This window comes from Chlamydotis macqueenii, chromosome W (assembly GCF_036417535.1).
Source record: "Chlamydotis macqueenii isolate bChlMac1 chromosome W, bChlMac1.mat, whole genome shotgun sequence".
Lineage (NCBI taxonomy): Eukaryota > Metazoa > Chordata > Aves > Otidiformes > Otididae > Chlamydotis > Chlamydotis macqueenii.
The window spans coordinates 52374826-52394239 of NC_141592.1; positions in this window are offsets into that span (position 1 = coordinate 52374826).

The window sequence follows — 19414 nt, forward strand, 5'->3', positions numbered from 1 at the left end:
TGACATCTAAAATCGCTCGAGTCGCCACCTCATTAACACCTTCCTCCTTCACTGCCTTCTGCCACTCTCTAAGCAACTTGTAATCTAACGGGCTCCACTGCCGCCCGTCCTGCCCCTGTGTCACTGGGCACACCATTATACCCCCGTCTCCGTCTGGTGGCCCTAGAGAAACTCCTTCCAATACGCAATTTCTAGCAATCAGTGTCCAATCTGTAAATCCACGAGTCATCCCCTTTTCAGCTGCTGCCTCCGCCTTCTGCGCCGACCCCTCTACTTGATGTAATGTTTTTTCTACATCCGACGCAAACCGCGTGAACCTTCGGATTAAAGCGTGCACTACTCCCACTTCAGTGGCCCCCTCCCTTCCTTTTTCAGTCCATGAATCGCTAGGGAGAGATGGTAAATTGGTCTCATCCTTCTGCAAATTTTCTAACGGTGGAGCTGATGGGGCAGAAGTAGAGACAGAGGGCATTTCTGTATCCTCGTATTTGGGGGGTTGTTTTTTCAATTCTGGCTCTTCCGGCAAGGAAGGCATGATACACGGGGGAGTACATCCAAATTCTACCATCCCTTTGCTATCTTTGAAGGCTGCCGGCCGAACCGGGCAGACCACGGGAGCGCCACCCCCCTTCCCCTCCGCGCCGTCTCGAGCCCCTTCGTCCCCCTCCCCCTCTGCCTCCGGGGGCCGCTGTTCTCCCTTGATTGCAGCTAAAGTCGTAAGCCACAATTCACGCTCCTCACGAGCCTTAGTCAGGTCGTAAGCCACAATTCACGCTCCTCACGAGCCTTAGTCAGCAATCTTTTTACTGAACCTATCGTCTGCAGCCGCGTCACCACACCCCTCGCTCCGACCTCCCCTTCTTTCTGTAACTCTTTCCCCGCCGCCTGTAACCGTGCCACTTCCATCACCTCTCCCGGCTTGTTAATCAAGCCCCTTTTCTGCATCCATAGGATGAACTCCGTCAACGGTGCCCTATGCACCGGACAATTCACATCTTTACCCAACGCCTTTAATACCTTCACTGTATCAGAGATGGATGCCATCTTAACAGCAGGCAGGCACGACCGCCGCGCGGCCCCAGCTCAAAACCGTCCGGACCTGTCTCACGTCGGGGTCACCACTTGCAGGCTTCTCTTGCCAGCTAACCTACCCCGCACGCACCGGAGCCCCGCTCCGGGGAAAGCAGGGCATCACACGGATACCGTCAAGCCAAGCCTTCAATTTAATGCTGCGCAACACAGGGTTAAATACCCGTACACCCGCTACGCACGCGAACGCACCCGCCCCCCTGCACCCATAGACCCATCCATGCCCGCCACGCACCTACCCCTACACTCATGGACTTATCCGTGCCCACCACGTACATGGACACACCTGACCCCTGCACTGATGGATTCATCCGCGTCCAGTGCGTGAGTCGCCACGGACCGCCCCTCCAGCGTACGTGCATCCCTTCTAACGTTACCCCACACATGGAGGTCCACGGAGGAGCAGAGATCCACTTGGAGCCCGTGAAGGACCCCGTACTGGGGGAGGTGGATGCCTGAAGGCAGCTGTGGCCCGTGGAGGGCCCGCTGGGACAGCTGTTCTGAAGGGACTGCACCCCGTGGAAGAGATGACCCACGTCGGAGCAGTTCCACGAAGGACTGTGGCCCGTGGGAGGGACCCCACGATGGAGCAGGGGAGGAATGTGAGGAGTTCTTCCCCCAACCATGAAGCAGCGGTGTGAAACAACATGTGATGAACTGACCGCAACCCCCATTCCCTCTTCCCCCCCTGTGCCGCTCAGGGAGGGGAAGGTAGTAGAGATAATGTTAAGCTTGGGAAGAGGGAGGGGTGGGGGGAGGTTATCTTGTTCTCTGTCTCATTATCCTGCTGTTTGTAGTAATAAATGAATAGTTTTCCCCAAGTCGAGTCTGTTTTGCCCATGACGGTAACTTTAAGGATTTCTCCCTGTCCTTATCTCAAACCTCGAGCCGTTTTTCCTTATATTATCTCTCCCTGTTCTCTGGGAGGGTGGGGGGAGTGAGAGAGAGACTGCGTAGTCTGGTCCCGATCAGGGCTGAACTACGACAAAGGTAAACACTGTTTGAGGGATTTTTAACTTTTGTGGCCTAATTGTTCTTTCCATAATTTGTCAGCCAAGACACTGCTAGGGACATATCTTTTGAATTTTTTCTGGAGCAATAACCAATTTAAATCGGGATAATGCACTGGTGATATCATTAAGAACTCTGTCCACCAGAGAATCATCGGGTGCTGCAATTAAGATATCATCCATATAATGATAAATGAGGCTATTCTTATGCAAGCGCCTTACTGGTGCTATGGCCTGTGTGACGTACCATTGGCAGATGGTTGGACTATTTTTCATACCTTGCGGAAGTACCGTCCAATGATATCACTGATTAGGTTCTCCCACATTGATTGAAGGCACAGAAAATGCGAATCGTGGAGCATCCTCAGGATGTAAAGGTATGGTGAAAAAACAGTCTTTTAAATTAATAATGATAATATTCCAAACTCGAGGTATCATTGAAGGAGATGGTAACCCCTGTTCCAAGGGTCCCATATCCTCAATTACCAAATTTACTGCCCTTAAATCCTGTAAGAGTCATCATTTACCAGATTTTTTTTGTATTACATACACAGGTGTATTCTAGGAACTGTCTGTTGGCTGTATGTGTCCAAGTTGTAATTGCTCGTCAACTCACTCATTCAAATGGTGCAGCTTTTCTCTTGCTAAAGGCCACTGGCCGACTCAGACAGGAGTATCTGTTGACCATGTCAGGGGCAGGGGGGTGGGGGGCGCCTGGCGGTGGCCGTAGCCCCAAGCATATAAGAGGAGAAAACTAAAACCTGAGGTTTAAGACAAGAATAGGGAGGGATCCTTAAAGCCACTGCTACATGCAAAACAGACCGGACCTGGGGAAGACCACTCACCCATCACTAAAACCAAAACGGGATAATGAGAAAGGGAACAAGACAACCTCCTCCCTCCCCTTCCCTCTTCCCGGGCTTAACACCATCGCCACCTCCTTCCCCCGCCCCCTGAGCGAGACAGGGCGGGGGGGTAGGGGCGGGAAGAGGGAATGGGGGTCACGATCAGCTAATCACACGTTGCCTTATGCTGCAGTTTACTAAGAGGAAACCTACAATAAAAACAAAGTATAAGAACATTAATATATACAAAATGAACAGTGTACAATTTCTCATCACCAAATGTCCAAATGAACGATACTCTGCCTTTGGCCCAGCTTCCTGCACCTGCACGTTAATGAGACTTGGAAAGCCAGACAGTGTCCTTGGTCTCATTAACAACAACCCTTATCATCAGAGCATTTTTATCAACATTCTTCACATACAAAACCCAAAGCTACTGAGAGGAAAATTAACTCCATCCCTGCCAAAACCAAGACAGTATTCCCTCCTTATTCCATACCATTTACTTCATGCTTATACACACACACACACAGACTGCTTATACCTGTCTAGGAAAATTTTTTACTTGCCTCTGGACTGTAATCTGTTAATTTCTCTGTTTGCACTGCCTGTCTGTTTCCACTTAAAGATCTTATAACTTAATGCTGTGCCTTGTACGCAATAATACCAACCTGGATGTATCACTTGTTCTAACGGGATCGACCTGCGACACCACATACACCCGAACACTAAGCTATAGCACAAATATAGATTAGCTGGAATAAGCTTACGTCCACACCAACAACACTGAACAGTAGCAATGGGACCTGGATCAAAGGGATTTTCCGGCTCACTGTTAGTCTTTGTTTCCATGGACAGAGGAGCGGATGGGGTAACAGGTGCTGTCGGATCCCCTTTCTGCGTGTGATTCTTTAAGGCTTCAAACATTACATGCCACGCTGGTAGTAACTTTTGAACAGCAGGGTCACCCCGCATTACACAGTCCCATAGTCTAATACCTATGGTGTCCCAGGTGCCCACCATATATTAGAGATGTTAGCCTCTTCTACCTGAGTGGACACCCAAATCAACAAGCTCTTCAGGTCAGTGTTATTAATAGCACAGTTCTGTTCCTCTAACATTTTTGTTAGAATCGTTAAAACTGATTTATGTTCCTTTGAAGCAGTGCTTCTCATCGTTCTGGTCTCGAGGACCACGGCTCTTTACCCGCCACTTTTTCCTTGGCATTGTCAGGTCCCCAGCCCCTCCCGCCGACATTCCTTGCCCAAAGTGCTGCCAAAGGTGCAAGAGGACCGATCTCACCCGGTGCTCCGTTCGGAATGAACAGGTTGGGCGCTGGCAGTCCTAGGCATGGTACAGGCAAAGGGGCTGACAACTTTTCCGTCGGCGCTTCTAGGCGAGCCTCTAGAGCTTCCAGCCTTTTTAGCGTCTCCTGCAACTGTGCGTCTTTTAAGCAAAATAAATGTTCATCCTCCTCCTCATGCCGTGACGGCGGGGAAGAAGGTGGTAACGCCGGCGAAGAGGCTCGTGATGCCGGGCCTACACTGGTGCAGCGTGGCGGCGTGTCCGGCGGTGCTACATCTGTTGGTGGTGAAAAGTCTTCCGCGTTTTTTCTCTCTGGTACCAGCATATCTATGGTTATGGGAGCTGTGGCTGCAGTCCCTGCTGGGGCTCAAACCCCCCCACCCTCAGCACGAGCCGGGGTGGCAGCAGGGATCGTTGGACCCAAGAACAGCATGCTGGTGGCAGAGGTGGACCCGCCGGCTGGAGTTAAAGCTGCGAAAGCAGACGCGATGACTGAACGTTCGGCTTTCATACTTTTCAAGGTTTCATTAACTAGCCTCCACACGGTGGAGAATTTGCTCGCCTCCTTTGATCCCTTACTTATTTCTTTCCACAGCTCTTTCCCTATCTTTTCCCATGTTGGGGCTTCAAAAGCAGCATCAACTGTGGGGATTAATTCCCTTTTCTTTGCCCACTGCAACAAAGCTTCTAGGACGGCCGAGTCATAATTCAGTCCTCTCAGAGAGAGCATATGTTGGAGGAGCTTAACCACTGCTGACTCCTCTTTGGTCAGTGTGGACCTCATCTCCCTGGCCGCTCACCTGGCCAAGACGAGATTCCCACTGTACCTTTTGTGCTATAGCGTCTTCCCAAGTGCCGGGGCAGCACTTACCTCCGATCGGCTTCCTCCCCCTCTCTCCGTTGGCTTCTGTCGTAGAATTCAACACCGATTCGAGGGTCCCTGTACCCTCTCTCCGAGGGTCCCTGTTCGGGCGCCACTTGTTGACGCAGAAATCACGGACACTGCTGACAACCAATATGATCAAGCAAATGCCAATTTATTGGTAATACATCCCGGTTAATATAGCCCTTCTAGTTCCGTATCATGCACAAGCTCTCTACTAATTGGCTAACTATATCATGCACGCGCTCTTAGCTAAAATATGATTCGTTAAGTCTCCTTGTTCACGCACACGGTCCTCTCCACCTGCACCCTGCTTCACGTTCTGCTTTCAGTCATGTATACCAGCTGTTTTCCTCTTCTCAAGGTTGCTTCATTACTTTCTCACAGGCGGCCTCCGCGATGTCCTTGAAGCCTGCTGCTCACAAACATGACAATTCCATTTGGTCTGGATTGTTCACTAAGTGTCCCTGATTCTCCAGATATCCAACATAGTTGGGCAAGGACCCCACAAGGCAGAATAATAATTCCATTTGCATTATTGTGGGCCATATTTATGGCAGAACACAGAAAATCCCATTGGGGAGCTGAAGCATTGTATAAATACTTGGATCAGCGTATAGCTGCCCAGAACCTCTACACTACTGTTAAACAAGTGACACAGCAGTGTGAAATATGTTTGCACAATAATCCTAAGAAAAGGCCTAAAGCCCGACTCGGACAAATAGGGAAAGGAAACTATCCAGGGCAGCAATGGCAAATTGATTTCTCAGAACTCCCAGAAAAGGGGGGGTGCTGATATCTGTTGGTCCTAACGGACACCTTTTCAGGCTGGCCAGAAGCATTTCCTTGCCGAACCAATAAAGCTAGAGATGTAACTAAAGCACTGCTACAAGAAATTGTACCGAGATTCAGGATTCCTGCAACAATCTCCTCAGATAGAGGACTGCGAGCGACAGAGGAACGTACGACAAAAGACTCAATATGAGTAATAAGCGTAGTTCCATTTATTAGTCCCGGGTGTGCATATTTATATTGCTAAGATAAAATATGCCTACTAGTCATTGCGTGATTGGCTTAAGCTCTAATAGTTACATTTACATATCCTTCCTACTTGCAGTTAGCTAATCTGGAAAGTCCGTTAACCTGGAAAGTCCTGTACTTTTCATGTTTTCACTTACTCAAAGTTGTTTGCGATCTTCTTCAAGGTTGCTTCGTTTACTTTCTCACAGGAAGCTTCATTACTTTCTCACAGGCGGCTTCATTACTTTCTCACAAGCAGCTTCAGTGATATCCTTGAGGCCTGCTGCTCACAAACATAACAATTCCATTTGGTCTGGATTGTTCACTAAGTGTCCCTGATACTCCAGGTATCCAACAGAGGACCACATTTTATTGCAAAAATTGTCATAATGAATTATTTGTAGGCGCATTAAACCTAGTTCAAACTAATGTTTCTAAAGCACTCAGTTGTATCCAGGCCCAATTATGGATACAGTCAATAGCAGCTGCAATCATCAGGGAAGGAGAGAACGGAATCCTACCAAGAGAAATCCAAAAGGTATTTTGGGATAATGCAACTGAATGTGAAAGGAAATTCCAATCGTGGTGGCATTGAGTTAATTTTACCTTTGACCCCACTAGCAACACAGCCACAGCCTTTGTACTAACTGTATCTAAAGCCTTGGTGTACAATATATATCCAATTGTTGCATTAGGATTAAATCACCATGGGACTGTACTTTATCCCGTAGAACATAGGGTATGGGCTATGAAAAATGGAAAGAAATGGCAAGCCATTGATGTCGAGGCCTGTGCTGTGTGAGACCAGCAGGGATTTATTTGTGAAGGTAATACCATAAAAGGGCAGGATATTTGTCTGGATACAGAACAAAATGTTTGTCACTTTGAGATACACCCCAATGAGACCCTAGAAACCACTGTAATTTACAAGGGTATGGGATGTGCTTGCTTGAGGACTCTGTGTGATTCTGTACAAGTTGATGGCATCTGTAATTTGTTAGTCTCACAGGATGTGATTTTAATTATACTGCTCCTGTCACTACCTATCAGTTGATACGACCTAGTCATGAATTGATTCAAGATTTGCAGCCCACCCCTATTGGAATGAATCTTGCTCTAGTAATGGAACTACTGCATCATGAAAACTTAGAGAGATTGATAAAGCAAGTCCAGGAAAGTGGCCGAAAGACTTTAATTACTATCCAACATGATACAGAAAGAACACATCAAATAATGGAACAAGTGAAGTCAGATGGAGAGCACTATTGGTGGGATGTGTTCATGGGTTATTCCCCATCTGCTACCAAGATCTTAAACATACTGACCCACCCGATATTGATATTACTGATAGTCATGGCAATATTAACAGTAGTAAATCTTATCTTTTGGTATGAATTGAAGAAGCTTGCTGAACAAATATGGGCCTTAAAAACAGTAATGAAATATAATGAACCACTTTTAACAGCAAAAGAATTTGCTTAGGAGAAAGAAAAGGGGGGAATTGATACAGGGAATTAACTATCTGCTAAATATTGCTTGATTTAGGAGACTAACTGTCTGCTAGAGAATGCCTAACAATCCTGTTTGCCTTGAAACTCACTGAAGCTTATCAGGGACTGGTATTTGTCAAGGACTAATATATCTAGCAAAGGACGGAATGTTAGTTCCAGCACAAATTCGGTCAGAAGTCGGGAAACTGCTGAAATTACCAAGTGAAAGGAGAGCATGGGTGAATGACTCAAGTTCATCTAGAGGAAGATAAGACCCCTGAAGAAGTGAACGACCACCAGAGACAGATCTGAAATGCTAATGCAAGTGCTTTTTAAATAACCCTGCCTCACTTATGCATATGTATGTCTGTGTTGTGCAATCCTATGAATATGTATACCTGCACCATATAAATTCTTGGTAAAATGTGCTGTCAGTGTGCATGCTTTTGGAGGAGCGATCCCCATGCACCCGGCGCCGAATAAACATGCCTGCTTTATAACTCTCTCCGAGTAGTAGAGTTTGATCTGCGTGTCAGCAAAGGAACAGAGCTGAAAAATATCTACTGTGGATTATCCGCAATCACAAATCTGTTTTCATTTTACTTAAATATCTATGTGGTAGCTCACTACATTCATTCTAGGAGAATATTTCTATATAAATGCAATTCATAGAATCATAGAATCATAGAATGGTTAGAGTTGGAAGGGACCTTCAAAGGTCATCTAGTCCAACCCCCCTGCAAGGACCAGGGACATCCCCAACTAGAGCAGGTTGCTCAGAGCCTCATCCAGCCTGGCCTTGAACGTTTCCAGGGATGGGGCTTCCACCACCTCTCTGGGCAACCTGTGCCAGTGTTCTACAACTCTCATTGTAAAAATTTTTTTCCTAATATCCAATCTAAATCTTCCTCTCTCTATTTTAAAAGCATTACCCCTAGTCCTATCACAACAGGCCCTACTGAAGAGTCTCTCCCCATCTCTCTTATAGGCCCCCTTGAGGTACTGGAAGACAACTATAAGGTCTCCCCAGAGCCTCCTCTTCTCCAGGCTGAACAGCCCCAACTCTCTCAGCCTGTCCTCATAGGAAAGGTGCTCCAGCCCTCTGATCATCTTCGTGGCCCTCCTATGGACCCTCTCCAACTGGTCCATGTCCTTCTTGTGTTGGGGGCTCCAGAACTGGACACAGTACTCCAGGTGGGGTCTCACCAGGGCAGAGCAGAGGGGGAGAATCACCTCCCTCGACCTGCTGGCCACACTCCTCTTGATGCAACCCAGGATGCGGTTGGCTTTCTGGGCCACAAGAGCACATTGTCTGCTCATGTTGAGCTTCTCGTCCACCAGCACTCCCAAGTCCTTCTCCTCAGGGCTGCTCTCAATCCATTCTCTGCCCAGCCTGTATTTGTGCCTGGGATTGCCATGACCCAGGTGCAGGACCTTGCACTTGGCCTGGTTGAACTTCATGAGGTTGGCATGGGCCCACCTCTCCAGCCTGTCAAGGTCCCTCTGGATGGCATCTCTCCCTTCCAGCCTGTCGACGGCACCACGCAGCTTGGTGTCATCGGCGAACTTGCTGAGGGTGTGCTCTATCCCACTGTCCATGTCGCCGACAAAGATGTTGAACAGGGCCGGGCCCAGCACGGACCCCTGATGGACGCCACTCGTGACTGATCTCCACCTGGACATTGAGTCATTGACCACCACTCTCTGAGTGTGACCATCCAGCCAACTCCTTATCCACCGAGTGGTCCGTCCATCAAACCCGTGCCTCTCTAGTTTAGAGAGAAGGATGTCATGTGGGACAGTGTCAAAAGCTTTGCACAAGTCCAGGTAGATGATGGCGACATCCAGGGCGACATGGCCAACACCCGCCTGAGAACAAAGGCTGCGCCTCCGGCCGGGAGGTCTGCACCGGCACCCCCTGCAGCGGTCGATGCCTCCGTGCAGACGGAGCAGCCGAGGGGGGAGGCTGCGGTGCAGACCTCGGGCTGCAGGCAGTGCCTGGACCCTACTCTCGGGGCAGGGGCAGGCGGCAGCCCTGACTGCAGAAGGTGTGCCCAGGTGGAGCAGCTCCTGTGGCAGGTGGCTGAGCTGCAGGAGGCGGTCAGGAGGCTGCGGGACATCAGGGAGGCGGAGAGGGAGCTGGATGCCTGGTTCCAGGCGCCGTCTGCACCGGAACCGCAGCACCCAGTGAACCAATCAAAACCCCCCCCACCTACACACAACATAAGCAATCAGGGAGAAGATGCCAACCAATGGAAACCTGCAAGGATAAAACGCAACAGGAGGAAGAAGAAGCTTCCCCAGAAACCCGAGGTGCCCCTGCAGAACCGCTTTGCTGCTCTGCAGACCGAAGAAGTAAGACCCAGCACCTCGGGGGAGGCACTGGAGCCGTGCGAGGTAGCCCGACCGGCTCGCGTGATTACCAGTGCTTCCAAGAAAAAGAGGCGAGTGGTAGTAGTGGGTGACTCTCTCCTGAGGGGGACGGAGGCACCCATCTGCCGACCTGATCCACTCTCTCGGGAGGTGTGCTGTCTCCCAGGGGCTCGTGTCAGAGATGTTACCAAGAGAATACCTGGCCTCATATGGCCTACAGACTATTATCCGTTACTGGTCTTTCATGTGGGGGCCAGCGACACAGCTAGCAGCAGCCTAAGAAACATCAAAAGGGATTTCAGAGCCCTGGGTTCTACAGTCAAAGACTCTGGGGCTCAAGTGGTATTCTCCTCTATCCTCCCGGTCAAAGGGCAGGGGCCTGAAAGGGCCAGGCGTATCTGGCAAGTCAACTCATGGCTCAGGGAGTGGTGTTACAGCCAGGGCTTTGGGTATCTTGACCATGGGGCGTGCTTTGAGAAGCCCGGGCTGCTAGGGCCGGATGGCGTACACCTAAACGAGAATGGGAAGACTGTGCTTGGACGTAGGCTTGCCAGACTTGTCCGGAGGGCTTTAAACTAGTGTTGCTGGGGGAGGGGGAGCACAGTTCAGCCCACGGCTATCGGCATGGCGCCAGTGCCAGCACCAAGCGCCCAGAAGTCAGGGAAGGATCGCAGGTAGGTGCAAATAAACCTAATCTGCGATACCCACCTTTCTTACAGGGGACAACGAATCCTAGCACAGGAGCTGGCGGGGCTTATCGACAGATCTTTAAACTAGCTACGAAGGGGGAAGGGGACAAAACAAGGCCCTCAAGGGAAGAGCCCAGGGGAACGGTGCTCGATCTGGGGCTGAGGCAGCCGTCTCGGCTGAAGTGCATGTACACCAATGCACGCAGCATGAGTAACAAACAGGAGGAGCTGGAAGCGATTGTGCGGCAGGATAACTATGACCTGGTTGCTATTACTGAAACGTGGTGGGACCACTCCCACGACTGGAGTGCTGTGATGGAAGGCTACAAGCTCTTCAGAAGGGATAGACGAGGAAGGAAGGGTGGTGGTGTGGCCCTTTATATTAAAGACTGTTTTGACATTGAAGAGCTTGGGGTTGGGAATGATACAGTTGAGTGTCTATGGATAAGGATAAGAGGAAAGGCCTGTAGGAGTGACATCGTGGTGGGGGTCTGTTATAGACCGCCTAATCAGGATGAAGAGAAGGACGAGGCGTTCTATGGGCAGCTTGAGCGAGTCGCACAATCGCCAGCACTCGTTCTTGTGGGAGACTTCAACTTCCCTGATATATGCTGGGAATATCATACAGCGCACAGGAAACAGTCCAAAAGGTTCCTAGAGGGTGTGGAAGATGCAGCTTATGCAGCTGGTACGAGAGCCTACCAGGGGTGGTGCCCTGATTGACCTACTCTTTACTAACAGAGAAGGTCTGGTGGGAGACGTGAAGGTTGGGCACTGTCTTGGGCAGAGCGACCATGAAATTGTAGAATTCTCTATTCTTGGAGATGTCAGAAGGATCACTAGCAGAACGGCTATCCTGAACTTCAAGAGGGCGGACTTTGACTTGTTCAGGACGCTTGTTGCGAGGGTCCCTTGGGAGTCGCTCCTTAAGGGTAAAGGGGTCCAGGAAGCCTGGACGCTCCTCAAGATGGAGATCTTAAAGGTACAAGAACAGGCTGTTCCTGAATGCTGTAAGGCGAGCCGTAGGGGAAGAAGACCGGTGTGGATGAACCGGGAACTATTGTTGAGGCTCCGGAAGAAAAAGAGAGTCTATGTCCTCTGGAAGAAGGGACAGGCTACTTGGGGAGATTACAAAGAAGTTTCTAAGGTATGCAGGGAGGAAGTTAGGAAGGCAAAAGCTCAGCATGAACTCAGATTGGCCACTGCAGTAAAAGAGAACAAGAAATCCTTTTACAAATATATCAGTGGTAAGAGAAGAAATAAGGAGCATTTACACCCTTTACTTGATGCAGCGGGGAATGTGATCACTGAGGATAAGGAGAAGGCTGAGGTCCTCAAAGCCTTCTTTACTTCTGCCTTTAATAGGCAGATCAGCTATCCTCAGGGCACTTTATGCCCTAATCTGGAAGTCTGGGATGCCAGGCCGAGTACACCCCCTGTGGTACAGGTGGAGACAGTTAGAGAGCTCCTTCTCCATCTGGACTGCCACAAGTCCATGGGACCGGACGGGCTCCATCCTAGGGTGCTAAGGGAGTTGGTGGGGGTGATTGCCGAGCCGCTCTCGGCCATCTACCAGCGGTCCTGGTTATCTGGGGAGGTCCCGGAGGACTGGAGGCTTGCCGATGTGACTCCCATCTACAAGAAGGGCCGTAAGGAGGATCCGGGGAACTACAGGCCTGTCAGCCTGACCTCAGTACCTGGGAAAGTTATGGAGCAAATCATCTTGGGTGAGATCACTCGGCATATGAGTGGCATCCAGGGGATCAGGCCCAGCCAGCACGGGTTCACGAAAGGCAGGTCGTGCTTGACCAACCTCATTTCCTTTTACGACTGGGTGACCAGACTGGTGGATGAAGGAAAGGCTGTTGATGTGGTCTACCTGGACTTCAGCAAAGCCTTTGACACGGTCTCTCACAGTATTCTCCTAGGGAAACTGGCTGCCTGTGGACTGGGTAGGTATACCCTTCTTTGGATAAAGAATTGGCTAGGGGGCCGTGCCCAGCGGGTGGTGGTTAATGGAGTCAAGTCCAGCTGGCAGCCTGTTACAAGTGGTGTCCCCCAGGGGTCGGTACTTGGGCCCATCTTGTTCAATATCTTTATTGATGACCTAGACGAGGGGATTGAGTGTACCCTCAGTAAGTTTGCAGATGACACCAAGTTGGGTGGCGGTGTCGATCTGCCTGAGGGTAGGGAGGCCCTTCAGAGGGATCTGGATAGGCTGGATCGCTGGGCTGAGCTGAATGGCATGAGGTTCAACAAGGCCAAGTGTCGGGTCCTGCACTTTGGCCACAATAACCCCATGCAGCGCTATAGGCTCGGAGCTGAGTGGCTGGAGGACTGTGAAGAGGAAAGGGACCTGGGGGTGTTGGTTGATGCTCAGCTGAACATGAGCCGACAGTGTGCCCAGGTGGCCAAGAGGGCCAACGGCATCCTGGCCTGCATTAGAAATAGTGTGGCCAGCAGGAGCAGGGAGGTAATCATCCCCCTGTATTCGGCACTGGTGAGGCCGCACCTCGAGTATTGTGTTCAGTTTTGGGCCCCTCACTACAAGACAGACATTGAAGCCCTGGAACGTGTCCAGAGAAGGGCAACAAAGCTGGTGAGGGGTCTGGAGCACAAGTCTTATGAGGAGCGGCTGAGAGAGTTGGGATTGTTTAGTCTGAAGAAGAGGAGGCTCAGGGGAGACCTCATTGCACTCTATAGCTTCCTGAAGGCAGGTTGTGATGAGCAGGGGTTTGGCCTCTTCTTCCAGGCAACAAGCAGGACCCGAGGAAATGGCCACAAGTTGTACCAGAGGAGGTTTAGATTGGACTTGAGGAAAAACTTTTTCTCTCAAAGAGTGGTAAGGCACTGGAACGGCCTGCCCAAGGAGGTGGTGGAGTCTCCGTCCCTGGCAGTGTTCAAGAGGCGGCTTGATGAGAAGCTACAGGATATGGTTTAGTAGCTGTGGCAGCAATGGTAGTGGGAAGACGGTTGGACTAGATGATCTTATAGGTCCCATCCAACCATGTGATTCTATGATTCTATGATTCTATGATATCCATTGCTCGTCCCTTGTCCACCGATGCTGTAACCCTGTCATAGAAGGCCACCAAATTGGTCATTCCCTCTCAGTGTTTTTATTTCTACAATATATGAATGAATTTTGTGTAAATGCAGAAGTTGATGAATGAAGAAGAATAGGGGTAGTTTTCCCCAGGCAGATTGCTTTGGTAGTTCAGAGAGGGTGCCAGCTTAATACTTTCTTACATATGCTAGTGTTTGAGGAGTTATGGATGTTAATAAAAAAATCGCTCTCTGGAGCTGAACAGCATCTTCTGGAAGAGATTGTGGGCTTGAACCATGCTGAGCTGTTAATCAGTCTGTTATGAATTTGTATGCAGGGTCACTAGGAGTCTGTACATACTCGTCATTAAGCAGATACAAAAATGTCTCATGCACTGCTCCTGACCCTTCAAGGCTCTTGCAGAAAAGCTCAGGGCAGTTTTCATGTCCTGCAAGTATTGCTGCTAGACAACATGGGGTTTTTTTTTAGATATAGGGTACTCTTTAACACTGATCTTGTGTCACTGAACAGACTGAAGGAAGAACAGTTGAGTCATATGCCATTGTATGTAAAGTGTAAAAAATATAGAAGCCACGTCTTCTTGAGTAGACTGGGATCTTTCCCCCTCTCTCCTTAAAAAAAAAACAACCAACCAAAAACAAACAAAGAAACAAACAAAACCCAACCTGTGTAAGTTTGCCCAGATTCCTGCCAAGGGATGGCGTGTCCTTTCTTTTATTACAGTGCTATTCATTATAAGCCATTGATGTTAACAGAAGAAAAAATTATCAGAATTACTAGAAACGATAAAAAGTATGTAACTGATATCTATTCTAGGGCATCTGAATTTTGTAGATAATAGTTTTTTATAAGTTTCTGCTAGGATTGTGTCCTGGTTCTGGCTAGAATGGTGTTAACATTCACCTGAACTGGGAGGAGAACTGGAGCTGGTGGCCTCTATGGCTAGGGGACACAGCTGGGATAGGTTACTCATTAGCTAACAGCTGGGGTAAGTTTACCCAAATTAGCCAAAGGGCTATTCCATCCCATCTGACATCATGCTCAGTATATAAGTGAGGAGGGTTATGAGGTGAAGTTCTTGGTGTTTGGGAAGGAACTGGGTGTTGGGTTTTGCTGTGAGTTATTGTACTGTATTTGTTTTCTATCACTGTTTTGTTTTCTTCTGTTGTTTCTCTTTTTTGTTTGTTTGTTTCATCTCATCACATGAGTTTTGCTGCCTTTTCTTTATTAGTTCTCCTCCCTGTTCTGTTGGAGGGTGGGGGGGAGTGAGTGAGAGACTGTGTGGCTTGGTCCTGAGTGGGGCTAAACTATGACAGATTGTAATAAATTTTTCCCAATTTTCCTTTTTTAAAAAGCTTCTGTGTGCAATAATAGCTGTATTGAATTTCATCTCATAAAATTATTTGTAGCTGAGTTGTTGGGTTGTTTTGGGTTTTTTGGTTTGGTTTTTTTTTTTTTGCAACAACTGTTATAAAAATCTTGTCATTTTATCTTACCAATATAAAAAGGCTGATAGGCCAAATTTACTTTTGTCACTGTCGTAGTTTAGCCCTGATTGGGAAGAAGCTACGCAGTCTCTCTCCCCTTGCACTCTCTGAGGGAATGGGGGAGAGATAATATAAGAAAAAGGCTCAAGGTTTGAGATAAGTCCTTCATACTTAACATGATGTGTTCCACTTTCACTTTAAAGCTGCATTCAGAATTAATCTGGTTCTGAAACCAGCTTCCAATTTTCCCTCAAGAGGCAATCTAGGCATGGCAAATTTGCTCACTGTCACTATTTTACTATTGTAATATGTACTTTTTCCTTACTCCCAGCCAGTGAAATTACCACAAACCAGCAGCAAAGTGCAACTGGAGGTTGATCTGGAAGAAATGTGTGTAGAAGGAGGCCAGTTCATGCTATCATGCACAAGAGACGAAGCTGGCCAGCCCCTACTTTTTCTCCTGCAGAACTCCTCATGGAAACCAACCAGTTGCCAAACTGCTGAGACTTTGCCAGTGTTGTGCAGGGTAGTACAAAAGGTGTTTCATAAATTGCACTCCAGGTTATTTATGGCTCATACTGGCTTTTTGCCAGGTAGGGATGTGGTGAGAAATTTGGAAATGTGCCGCATATATGATATGCGGGATGTATTTGTTTCCTCTTCATCAGCTGCATGCAGGGCAGAGTTAAGGTTGATTCAAAATCTTAACAGATTTGGATTCTGTATGCATTCAAACTCACCTATGTATTTACATTTTAATTTACTTATGCCTGGGTTTGAGGTACTTAAATAGTTTGTCCTAAATTCTTGATAAGTACTTTCAAACTTTATGCTGTTGTAGCATAGCTTTTGTCTGCATGTTCTTTATAAAACCTCACTTGATTTGCACAACTGCTAAAATAAGAGATGTTAGAGACTGTATAGATTTCAAATGATTCTCGGTTAGATGAAGAAGTTATGTTAAAAGGTGATGCTATGTTACCAATGCTAGTCACAGGTAGGTTTCTGTCTTCCAGATGATACACATGGTGATAACGAATAGTAATTTAATTTTTTTACTTTTCAATACACAAATTTTAAAGGACACCCATGATGACTAGCTATAGGCTAGGTAATTTTCAATAGGCGAGTAAATTAATCTGATTTAATCTGACTCAACAATGTTGTCGTAGTTCAGCCCTGATCAGGACCTGAACTTGTATTATCTCATCTTTTGTCTCATCTTTTCTCTCATCTTCTGTCTTATCTTAATGGCCTGTGCTATCCTGGATTGCTCAGCAGTCAGCTGATTCTGAAAAGTCTTTGGTCGGTTGTGACACTCTTGCAAGCCAAACGAAACTGTTTCATATCCATGGAAGCTCTGCTCTGAGGGAGAGTTACTAAACATCTTGCAAATATTTCTGGGTGCTACTAGACTGATTTCCTACTCTTTCATAAACTTTCTGTATTTTCAGAACACTACTTTGAAAGAAGATGTAGAAATTGAGGGACAGAGGAAAAAGAGTTTTAAAAACTAGTTCAGGTGCCCAATTTGAGACGTGGTACCTATGATCCCAGCCACTGAGCATTTTAGAAGAGGGAACGGACTGAGAGTATAACTTCCACTGCAGCTATAAGCACTCGGCACTTCAGCAACACAAACCTGAAGGTGCTAAGCTGAGCACACAGAAAATGTGAAATGTATACTGAATGACCACTTAGTTAGCTTTAGGTGACTTGCTAGCATCATATAGGAATTCTGTGGCAGGAGCAGGGATTGTATCCTTTCTCCTGACAGAACTTGAGTATCTTAACCATGAGACTCTGCTCTCTTATCTTGCAGTCCTCAACCTTATTTACAGTGCACCTTTCAACTTCTGCAACAGATGAGGGAAACAGTTTCCTTCACTACATACATATTTTATCCCTCAAACTCTTTATTCTGTACATTGACAGAGTGATGCAGAAAAAATATTACACAATGTGGTAATTATAGAATGTGTTGTAATGTGTATGTCCAAGGGGCTTGCAATAGCATTGCACAATTTCCTATTTCTGCCTGTAATACAAATATGAATGGGAGAGAGTTAAAATTCTCTGAAGAAGGAATATTTAGGAGATTTTTTACTTTAAAATGCAATCATTAATTTCACATAAATGATAAATATCTACTTGGGAAGCACCAACTTTATAAGCCAAAACTCTTGTTGAGGAGCGCATACAACAAATAAGCCAAACAAAGTGGAATAAAATAAGTTGTCATCTTGTATCTCCCACAGAGTAAATCAAGGTCAGATTGCATCATAACCAACAATTCATCAGTTTTACTTCAGCTGCCAGATATCTGGGTTTTAATCTTGGCCAGGAATATTTAGAATTCAAGGTGTGCTATAAAATAAAGTCATCCTGGTTTGCCTTTTTTTAATACCTCTGAAATAAGTTCATAAGGGTTTGGTCATAATTAAGAAATAAGTCACCTGTCTTCAGTTCACTATATTTATCTTTTGCTCCTCTTCTTGAGCCCTGGGAATTTGTCCTTAGAGTAATAAACATTATTCATGGAGTATCTTAAGTCCAACTTTTCATTGTTGTGGCTGTCAGAAGAGTTTTCTATTATTTTGAGTCGTGAACTTACAGTGGACTTCCTGACAGATATTTTCTACTGCCATCCTGTGGATGTGGTTCAACTACATTTTGCTGAAATTTCATGTTGGTGTTTTTAAGGCATGAAATGCTGAACCTGTGGAATTCCTTAGGCAGTAGGCCATGGCAGGAAGGCAAATGCCACTATTTTACTTGCACACTGAGTGTTGTAATTGGCCAGGCTATAATATGCATCTGTGTACTCATTTTTTAAAAAAATATCTGAAAATGTCTGGACACTAGAAAATTGTTCATAGCACATTCAGAAACTCTATTTTCATAGCCTTTGCCTATTATCAACATCCACAAAAATGAGATTCAGAGCCTTTTGTAAAGTGCTGGATAGAGTTGGCACTAGCTCTGGCAAGAAGGTTACGAAATATCTGTGTTACACGTTCAGTAGCACTCCACTGCAGGTCAATGAAGTTGTTAGGTGCTCTGACTATCAACAATGGAAAAGTGGGCCTGAAATATTTTATGTAGGAATATAAGCACCTGGTCTAAGAAGGGGCATATGTGGCAACCAGGAAACAAGCTCTTTTAATCTAAAGGCTTGGATAATCTCTCTATTTTTAACTGTTTAGATTCTTGCTATTTGTTATGTGGGGCTTAGGTGAAAGGAAGCTAAGCATTTTAATTTGTCACAGCTTTCCCAGAACCAGAAATAAAATACATTTAGGAAAATTTCTTTTCTCTGACATCCAACTTTCTCTCAGACCTGACACTCTTATAGGATTTCTGCATTTTTCTTCTATCAATACTAAAATCTGTAACTTTTTTTCTTAAGGCAAACCCAAATTGATTAATCAACATTGTTTTACTGATGTGCTTGACTTTCTCTAGCTGGACAAGGGATTCTTGCTACCAGACTCTCTTGGCCAGTAATGAGGATTGCTCATGGAGTCAAAAAGACATTTTTGTGCCAGTGCTTTACCCATTAATTGATCAACATAATGGAAATTGATGTATATAGTAACGGCCTTATGCCTTTGGATTTTTTTTCACTTAATTCATGATGCTGAGGTGACATGTCATATATCTTTGATCACTTGCAGGCTTTCCATACATTCTAGCATTTTCCTGAAACACTGTAGCAAAGACTGTATTTGTGCTGCGAGAGAAAACTGTGCTTGTATATGTATTTGTATTGCAGCGTATATATCGCATGACTATTTTTACTCCTTGGATTCGGTAGAATGACTTATGAAGGTGTGAATTAATACATATTTTAGCTGATTTGAATCACAAATACTGTTCTAAGAAAGATGTTTATAAACCAACAAGTCTGAATTTGCTATCCCTAGAGCTCAACAGTTTGTTCAGTTACTTTATTTGGAATGTTAATGCACAACAAATTCACATTCAAACACAGTATTAAAATTGAAGGATATGAAGGCAGAAGGTTGAACAGTAACAATGCTTTTCAGGTACAGGTCACAACAAAATTTTACCTAAGCCTGTAAAAATCTTACTGTTCCTGCTGATGATGTGCATATTTTAGGCAAAAGGACATGCTTGAAAACTGCTTAAGATC